Here is an 8,576-nt window from a genome sequence, read left to right on the forward strand (position 1 = left end):
CTTGGTTGAAAAACTGGGAAGGTCAATAGTTGAAAAAAACCACAAAAGAAGAACTAAATTAGGGTGAACTTGGACTAATCTCCTATATTCTCTTTTCTTAGGGCACAAAAAGATAGTAGGAATTCTAATTATATAGGGTTCATAAATTATTTCTTAAATTTCATTAGGAATCCAAATTAGCTAGGATTTGTAAATTATTAGAAATCCAAATTAACTAAGATTTGCATGGGGGGTTTTCTTATTGAATTAAGGGAGCTCAAGAGAAAAATTATTTAAAGAGAAGGTTTTTCCCTTCCTCCCATACACCCCTTTTTCTTCTCTCTCTCTCTCTCTCTCTCTCTCTCTCTCTCTCTCTCTCTCTCTCTCTCTCTCTCTCTCTCTCTCCCTTTTTCTTCTTTCTCCCTTACGCCCCTCTCTGAAAGAGAATTCCCCCTTTAACGGCAAGGGGAGTGGTTGTATCTCCATTGAGTGTGTAGTTGTGGGAAGAAGTTGTTCAATGGAGATGAGTTCAGGAAGAGTTCGATGTTGAGGTAAATACACTTTAATTTTGTATATGTATAGTACTAGGATACACGAGCATATCGTGAAATGATCCTCGGATGCATATCAACCTAAATTCACATAGGATCTGATATTATGTTGTGCATGGAGATTTTAAAACCATGATTTCTTTTTTATAAAGGATTTTTATTTGTAGTATATAAAAAATGTGATTCTCTTGAAAAATATATGATGTTGGATGTTATATTCATATTGTGTGATAGATTTTTGTATATACAACATAATTGAATATTTGTATGAATGATTTTGATGTGTTATTGATGGATTTAAAGTTATTAAATAGTTTTTCTTGAAGTTTTTTTTTAAATCATGAAGTTCTTTGTTAATTCTTGAAAAAACTGTATTCTATTTTGTGTATTTTAATTCGATCATTTTGAATGATAAATTTGTTTATCTCAAACTGTAAAACCATAAATCTTGAAAATTTATGAGGATGTTCCATGCATATAGAAGTAATCTCAATTTATTTTTCAAACTTAGATGATTGTGGATTTCGAAATAATCCATTTGCAAGTTGGCACAAAAATTATGTCCTGATGGTGGGACTACAGAGATAGAGTGTTTTATAAAAATCATATCTCTCAAAATACTTAGGATATAGGCTGAAATGTTAAGGTGTGTTAGTATAAATATGGAGGAATACATGATTAAAATCTTAAAGGTCGATTTCTCAGGGTTTGGAAAGAAAATTTATGAAAGTCAGTCTAGATTATGTAATTTTTTGGAACACGTTCTGTCAAATAACAGAAACAACATGTGTTTCAAGATTTTTAGTTCTCTATTGGAATTAAATTAAATTTTAAATTTTTATGGGCTTGAACCTGACATATCAAGGTACCCACAGTAAAAATCTCAGCATTTAAATCTTTCTTGATGATTTATGACTAATTTTTTATTGGAGAGACAGAATTGGACAAGACTGTTCTGTGATCATAAACCAGCCAGTGTTGAGGTTGAACATCTTCAATGCAGCAATGGGCCCTGTAGGAGCGGATGCTTCTTTCGAGGTCGATTTTGTTTAGGACAGCCGATTTGGACGTTGAGTGATCTACCTCAGGAGAAGGATCATGAATCACTAATGGGAGAGAGTTATGATCTGCTTGATCGATTGATAGGCGAAGCACAATGGAGCTGGCAGTTCGAACCACTCCTTGATTTGGCAAAGAAGCATGCCAGACCTTCTATCGAGAGTCCACCCGAACTTGAGTAAAAGCCTCTGCCGACCTTGCTCAAGTATACCTTTTTAGGCAAGGATCGGACGCTCCCCGTTATCATTTTCACAGACATGACTGACACTCATAAGTGTCAACTTCAGTAGGTTCTGCACGAGCATAAAGAGAAGATTGGATGGTATGTGGCAGATCTAAAGGGAATAGACCCCTCCTTTTGCATGCATCGGATTATCATGGACGAGGGTGCTAAGCCCTCAAGATAGATGCAAAGGAAGTTAAATCCCCACATGAAAGAGATAGTGAAGAAGGAGGTAGTCAAATGGTTGGATGCAGGGATCATTTATCCCATTTTTGGTAGTTAGTGGGTGAGCCCCACCCAGATTATCCCCAAGAAGTTTGGGCTCACCATTGCGCTTAATGAAAAAGGAGAAAGCGTCCCCATGAAGACTACCATGAGGTGGCGAGTATGCATTGATTATCGAAAGTTGAACAACGCAACACAGAAAGATCACTTTTTGTTGTCGTTCATCAATCAGATCTTAGAGAGACTCACAGGTCAACATTGTTTTTGTTTCCTAGATGACTATTCAGGATACAATCAGGTGGTTCTTCACCCCAAGGACCAAGAGAAGACTACCTTCATCGGTCCCTATGGCACCTTCGCATTTAGGAAAATGTCGTTTGGGCTCTGTAATGCCTCGACAACATTTCAAAGGTACATGATGGTCATTTTCTCCCACATGGTAGATAACGTCCTGGAGATCTTTATGAATGACTTTTCGATGTATGCCTCTTCGTTTGATGATTGTCTCAAAAAAATAGCAAGAGTGTTAAAACGTGCATGGAGACAAATATTGTACTCAGTTAAGAGAAGAGTCATTTCATGGTCAACAGGAGATTGTTCTTGGGCATATTGTGTCTGAGAAAGGGATTGAGGTTGATAAGGCCAAAGTAGAGTCCATTGTCAAATTATCTCCACCGACCACAGTGCGGTAGGTGCGATCATTCTTAGGGCATGCATCCCCAAGGAGAAGTTTCCTGCGCATTAGAACAAGAATCAGAGAGATCATTTTATGGCGCATGTGAAATATTATTTTTTGGAGGATCCTAAGTTGCTTCGATTATGTCTCGACCAGAAGATTCAAATGTGCATCCCCAAGGAGAAGTTCACATCCATTCTAGAGTTTTGTCATTCCTTGGCATGTGGAGGCTATTTTTCTAGTAGGAAGACCATTGCAAAGGTTCTCCAGTCTGAATTTTGGTGGCCGACACTGCATAGAGATGCTCATGAGTTATGTAGGAGATGCTAATGTTGTCAACAAACAGAGTATTTCCAAGCATGATATGATGCCCCTTCTCCTCATTTTTGTCGTAGAGATTTTTGATGTTTGGGGCATCGACTTTATGGGTCTCTTCCCGCCTTCATTCAGTTATGTCTATATTTTAGTGGCAGTCAATTATGTGTCCAAATGGGTCGAGGTTGTGGCCACACGAATCAATGATCATAAAGAGGTGCTTCGATTTATCAAGCACAACATCTTTAGTAGGTTCGGTGTCCCGAGAGCTATAATTAGTGATGGAGTTAAGCACTTCAAAAATGTGCATGTTGCTTCATGACTCAAGAAGTATTCGGTACATTATCGAATTGCTATGCCCTACATCCACAGACGAGTGGCCAGGTAAAGGTCTTCAACAGGGAGTTCAAGCGGATTCTTAAAAAGACTGTTCGGCTAGACCGAAAGGACTGGTCTGAGCACTTAGACGATGTATTATGGGCATACTGAACTGCTTTCAAGACTTTGATTGGCATGTCCCCTTACCGATTGGTTTTTGGGAAGTCATGTCATCTCCCTATTAGGTTGGAGCATAGGGCGTATTGGGCGATTAAGATGTTCAATTTTGATATGACCCAAGCTAGCACGGAGCATAAGTTGCAGATAAGTGAGCTTGAGGAGTTGCAAAACGATGTGTATGAGAGCACCAAAATCTACAAGGCTCGAACTAAGTGATCATGCATATATTTTGCATCTTATACATATATTTTTATGCATGAACCATTGAAAATTTGCATTAAAAACTCATTCTTATTGGTGTTTTTGAGAAACTGGTTTAAATTCGAAAATAAAGGTAAAATTGCATATTTCAAGCTCTTACCTGCGTTTTTCAGTTTAGGACTTTTTAATTATTAGTTTAATTAGTTTAAAAGTGCTTAACTAGTCTTTTATTTAGTTTAGAAGTGTCTTTTATGAAAATACGTTTTTCTAGAAAATTTTCAAAACTTAATTGGACCTTTTCTGAAAAAAAACATGTAACCTAATTTTTATAATATAAAAACTCATATTCCAACCATAGAGGGGCATTTTTCTTTTGGATTTCATGCAACATTATCTTCCTCCCTCTCTTCTCTTCTTCTCTCGTTTCACTCTTGAATGGTTCCTCCCTCACTTCTTCTTTCTCTTCTTGTTTCATCTTGCTTCTAATCTTTGCTTCCATCGGCTTCTTCTTGTCTCCATCGTTGGAGCTACATGCCGCCCAGAAGAAGACCACCTTCTTCTTCTCAACCCCTCCATCAAAAAGAGATTGTGAGGTTTATTTCTTCTCCCACGTCTCTTCGTAGATTATTAGTTAAATTAGTTGCATCATATTGCATCATGGAATATGGCATAGATTAATCTTCATTTATGTGTTGCATTTAGTTTCAATTACTTGTTTTTATTCATTGCAAAATAAAAAATAAAAAATAAAATAGCTCAATTTGGTTTAGTCATTTTTTTTTTATTTTCGTATAGATTAATAGTATTTTATTCAAATTGATAGATTTAGCATAGAGTATTTTTTTATTCTAGTGATTTTTTAATTCAGTCCATGTCAGATTTAGGTTAGATTTAGTTTAGATTAATTTAAAATCAATTTTATTATTCAGTTTTTGCATAGTTTTAATTGATATAGGTTAGCCGATTAGGGTTTGGTGGCTTTTGTTATTTTTTTTATTATTTTTGGTAAGTTAGATCAGATTGTTGCATGTTTTTTTTGTTAATAGGTTAGTTCTTTATTGATTCAATCTCATTCTTGTTAATCTCAACATACTAGATTAGTTTTGTTTAGTTTTTATTATCGTTAAATAGTTATTTCATTAAATTAGATAATTGATAGAAAATAGTTTAGAATAATTGTTCATTTTCAATTCAACCAAGTAGGATATTTTAATTTTTTGTTATTTATTAGTGAGTTAATGTTAATTTCTATTCTAAAATTTTTATTTCATTAATTAGATTAGAAAATCCTTGTTTTAGTGCAATTATCGTTTTTAATTGATTTTTTTATCTAGCTGAATTAGATAGTTAGCTATTGATATTTTTAATTAGCTATTTTAATTCATGTGTTATTTTTGTTTTTGCATCAATTAGATCTAGGTAATTTAGTTGGATTAATTGAAATTAGATTAGCTTAATTAGATTACGTAGAATTAATTATCTAGCTGATTTCCCTCTTCTCTCAATTATCGATTTTTTTAGAATTGATAATATAAGTTTTTGTTTAATTGCATTTAGCTGTAGATAAACTTCAGATTTGATTGGTTAATTATGTAGCTTAGTATTAAATTAATTCATGTTATTCTATTGTTAGTGTTAGTTTTTAACTTTAATCTAGAAAATCATTTAGACTAATTAAATAAGAGTCATCGATTTTTACTTTTCACTTAATTCATAGTTTTAATTCATTAATTAGATTAGATAACTTAGTTGTTCTTTATTTTCAGTTTATTAGCTAGATTTGGCTTTAAGTTGATTCACGTTAATAGCTTTAGTTAGTTTTAAATTTAGTTTTATAGTTAAATAGGTTTAGTTAATTGTTAAAAACATTAGCCCATTCATTGTTTTTTTTATTCATTATTAATTAATTAGATAGTTAAGTGATTTCTTTACATCCAAATTTATTTAGTTTAGATTTGTGTACAGCATGTTAGTATTAGGTGTTAGTTGCTAGTTTGTTATTGTTTGTTACTTAGCATATTAGTTAGTTAGCAATATAGTGTTTTCAAATCTTGATTTACGGTTAGCATATTTTGTCTTATTGTAGTTAGTTTGTTACTTAATTTGTTGATTAGTTGGTTTAATCATTTGTTTAGTTTCTTTTCCATTTAGTTAAATTGATTCATAGTTGTTATTTAGTTAGTTTGTTAATTAGTTTCATAATTTGTTTGTGGTTTGTTACATTAATTAGTTTCTTGATTGTTATTTGGTTTGTTAGCTATTTTGTCATTTAGTGAGTTAGTTCGTTACATGTTAGTTTATGCTTTACATGATAGTTAGTTTGTTTTAGTTTGTTAGATTAGTTCTTGATTTTTCTTGTTTGAAATATTAGATTTTGGTATTGTTTCTTTGCGTTGTTCTACTTGTTTTATGTTTTTGTTTTACAGAAAAGTGATCGTACATGTGATAAGTCCTCAAAAGTACCCCCAAAGAGCCCTCAGAGGGCCCAAAAAAGTCCCTTTAAGGCTCCTCAGAAGAGCCCTCAATCAATAAAGTCTGAGAACAATAAGCAAAAGTGGAAAGCAGTGAAGATAAAAGGAACTAGAGCTCAAGCTTTAAATACCCTTTTTCTCTTTTCTTTTAGCTTAGGTTTATTTAATTCATTAATTTGGGTTTGTAATAAAACAATTTATTATTCTTTTTGAGCCCTCTGCAAGAGGGTAACACATCGTAATAGTTAGTTATTTTTATTTATTTTCATTTTAAAGGCAATAAAGCTTGTTATTGTGTGAAATACAAAGTTTTCTCCCGTTCCCTGTGTTCGATCCGGATCTCACCCTAGTGTGAGCCGGTTTTTATTATTTTGTGTCTAGCTTTCACAAACATTTTTATCAAAAATATCTTTTTAAAATATCATTTCATAAAACTTACACCACTAAGCATTTTCATGATCAACATATTTTGAGGAAACAGTTCGAGCCTAGTCAAAAGGTTTGGCTTTTCAATTCGCGATTCCAGCTATTTCTAAGAAAGTTGAAGTCTAGATGGGATGGCCCGTTTATAGTCCAAGAAGTTTTTTCGTATGGTGCTATTAATATCTTGGACCCAAAAATGGGCAACAATTTCAAGGTCAATAGGCAATGATTGAAGCCCAACATTTTTTAGGTTGTTACTAGTCGGGACATCGAGGTCATTGACCTTGTTGATGTGTGAGGCAGTGCACAGTGTATGTATGTTGTGCCATTAGTATTTAGGTTGATTTCTTTCATAGTTTTTCATAATCATTTTGCATATTTCATTTTGCCTTGATTTCTGAGCATGTATGATAGATCATGTATACATTTCATTGGTAGTTTTGCAGATATGATTTATGAGTTACAAGTAACAGGACAGATTCCATAGCATGGATCAAGTGACTTCTACTTCTTCCCTTGCATGTCTTTTGGTTCTGAGTGTGCATTCATCTAGTTTCATGTTAGCACGGGGGAGTGTCACTGAGGACAGTATTGGGTGAGGGTATAGTTTGCTCACCCAAATTTTGACTTTCTGTCCTTGTATTTGCACTGATGAAAACTTATAAAAATTAGGCTTTTAAGAAATGAGTCTTAACTTATATGAATTTACATAATCTAATATTTTAGAGAAATTTTAAGCCTCACAAAAAAAAATCTGACACTAATCTAGAAAAATGAGGTGGCTTATACGGATTTCAAAGAAATGATGATAGATGCATGTTAGAGTTTTATTTTGATTCACAAGTATGAATATGCACGATTTATTTTTAAAAATTAAGTGAATGAACAACATTGAAAAAAAGAGCTCAAAAGTGAAAAAGTGCATGTGTTTAGTCGTTTGATCTCTTCGTATTTCCCAGTAGCTCGACTCAGACACAAGTTGAAGTGTTTGACTCTCATATCGAAAAAGGATAACGAAGGAAATCACTTATCTGTCTAAGTTGATATGTGTGACCTATTTGCTTTGAGCAAGTAGAGCCTGAGGGGTGTTTACACCTGGTGCCCTAAAGCCATCTGGTTTGAGAGTCACCGGCCTGAAAGCTTGTTACATGGACTTTATAGAGAGCCTAAGAGATGTAGACATTGCATATGACAAGAAGCAGGCTATACGTAAAACTATAAAAATTAAAGGTCTAGTGACTCAAACAATTAAGTTTGAGGGATACTTTATATTTGGTGCCCTAATGTCGTCTGGCCTGGGAATCACTGACCCAAAGCTCGTTACACGGGTCACAAAACTGAAATTTTGATATAGTGCTCAACAAAAAGAAAGAAAAAGTGTAGAAAAATTGAAAATCTGAAGAAAAGAAAGAAAGAATATCAAGAGCATAAAGATAAAGTTCATTGCTTAGAAATAAATCTTGAGAAATCTGTGCAGAAAACATATAAGTGAGGATAAATAAAAAATGACATGTGTATATTTGATTTTCTGAGAATAAAGCATAAATGATTATAAAATTTAGAAAGGTAAAGGAAAAAGCCTTTCTTCTGTGGTGGCATGTAAAGACTCTAAATATACTTTGAAAGTGTAATGACATGAAATATTTGTGAAAACAAACTCCTTAGTTGTCTAATGCTTCTTGAATTTGAATCTTTTGTATACATGAAAGAGATGTTTATGGGTAACATCACTTTAAACCCTTACAAGACCTTACTCGTCCACTAGGATAACCCTGAGGTTTAAAGGGCTTGTTGCATATGCTAAATACAACCGTGATTCCTATGAAAGTAGGTTAGGTTTTTGCTTTATTAGCTTACTTGTGTTTTGTTATGTAGGGTCAATTTGCGAGGGCAAGCAAACGATAAGCATGAGAGAATTTGATCATGCATAAGTTTTGCTTTTTATACATGTATTT

The sequence above is a fragment of the Nuphar pumila genome, chromosome 5, assembly GCF_984573655.1.
Source record: "Nuphar pumila chromosome 5, dmNupPumi1.hap1.1, whole genome shotgun sequence".
Classification (NCBI taxonomy): Eukaryota; Viridiplantae; Streptophyta; class Magnoliopsida; order Nymphaeales; family Nymphaeaceae; genus Nuphar; species Nuphar pumila.